Source organism: Stegodyphus dumicola, chromosome 1 (genome assembly GCF_044657685.1).
Source record: "Stegodyphus dumicola isolate Sdum_Otavi_A_Nest chromosome 1, ASM4465768v1".
Taxonomy (NCBI): domain Eukaryota; kingdom Metazoa; phylum Arthropoda; class Arachnida; order Araneae; family Eresidae; genus Stegodyphus; species Stegodyphus dumicola.
This window is the reverse complement of record NC_140768.1, coordinates 192,300,868-192,302,769: the sequence shown is the minus strand read 5'-3', so window position 1 is coordinate 192,302,769 and position 1,902 is coordinate 192,300,868.

The following is a 1,902-nucleotide window of genomic DNA, read 5'->3' as shown; positions in this document are numbered from 1 at the left end:
TAGAACTGCTATAACATTGTAGATGTGCACAAATGTATATACATATATTTATATATATATCCACTTTGTTCCCCGGCTCAGTGATCTCAGTTTCTTTACTCTTATATGTTTATAAATTGTGCACTTTTTGCTCTAAAAATGATTGAATTATGTTGTTCTTATCTTTCGGTTAAGGCTTTTATGCCTTTAGTAAATCTGCAAGCAATATTTGTTCAATTAATCAACAATTTAAAAGTTGTTTAAGTGCCGCTAAGCCTAATTTTTAAATAACACGGCGGACATATTTGTTAGCAATTGAAACAGCAGAATAGTAGATTTGTTGCCAATCTAGAGAGACTAAGCTTCGCAACAACAAAGATAACGCCTTCATTTATTATTGCGAATTAAATCATGCTTAATCCTTTCTGGAACGTTTTCGAGGAAATAAGTGTTTAAGATTTACTTCGTAATTTTTAATATAGATATTTTGAGTTTTCATGTATTTTTGCCTTGTTGGGAAGTGAGAACTGAATTAATTGAAAGAGAAATACTAAATCGTCTGTGGAAAACTCTTCCTTTTTTGTTTTGTTTGTTTAATTTCTTTTATACGTCGTTCTAAATTTATTATAGTATTTGAATAGAACATGTGGCAACGATTAGATAATTCTTCAAAATGATATAAATTTTGTGCATTCTGAGTTATAATATGAACGAAATATAACGCTGTTAAGTGAACCTAGCGCCAGAGTGTCGCTATGGTAAACAAATAGAGTGAATTTTAAAGAGTGCATTTATTCTATTGTGATTTATGCGCTATCGGCGAAGTAGATTTAATTCAATCCAATAATTTTAAATGAAATGAAAAATAATAATAAAATAAAATAATAAATAAATATATATATAAATAAATAAAATTAAATTAAAAAAATGCGTATAATTTAATATTCCGTAAAAGGAAGTCATGTGGTGTGTAGATTTTCTTATTTCATATTTCAAAGAACAGTTTTTTTAAGGTTACTCTTTCATTAATTTTTCAAAATAACATTTATATTTTAGAGAAATGAACCTCTTTTAAATAATAGCCTTACCATGACATTTTTTTTTCATACTTTACCTAAAGAGCATTTGTCATTCTATAGAATGCCTAGCTAGGTATTATATGCAATGCCTAGGTTAAGTATGTAATAATTCTCTTATTTCATACTTTGCCTAAAATCGTCCGGCATTATATACAATGTCTAGGCATTCTATAGAAAGCCAGCGTTTCATACTTTGTCGGTAACATTTATAATATTATAATAAAATAATCCTACAGACCTCATCGCATCTGCAGGACTTGGAACTGTATTTACCCAGTGTTGCGAAAATTTCGCCTTTATTTTCTTTCGATGAAACTATACTAACTTAGTCATATTTTATAAGGTATAGTTAAAACTTTTACAGTGAGATTCATCATAAGTACTTAGAAACGATTATTACTTAATGCACTGATGGTATAAAATAACACTTGTTATAAAATATTGTTGAAAAATACGGATAAAATAATTTTGTAAACCTTTATTATACATTGATAAAAATGTTTGTGCCGCCAACAGTAAAAAAAAAAAATAAAAATAAAAATAAAAAAAAAAAAAAAAAAAAAAAAAATTAAAATCTGAAATGTTTCAGATTTTAAATTACGTCCAAAGGGGCGTTTTTTTAACGTTTTAAGTGTTACCTTTATTTATTAAATATCATGTTCTTTGCACTTAAACCATAAAATTCAGTTCAAGAGCAATATCGCAAAATAATGTTAAATTAAGCATATCTTTAGAATTTCCGATATACACAGTCTCGCGAGCTGGAGATAAAAGTATTTTTTTTCTATATAACGTTGCCATTTCTCGCTTTTAAAGCATTGAGTTTGTAAATCAAAAATTCGTT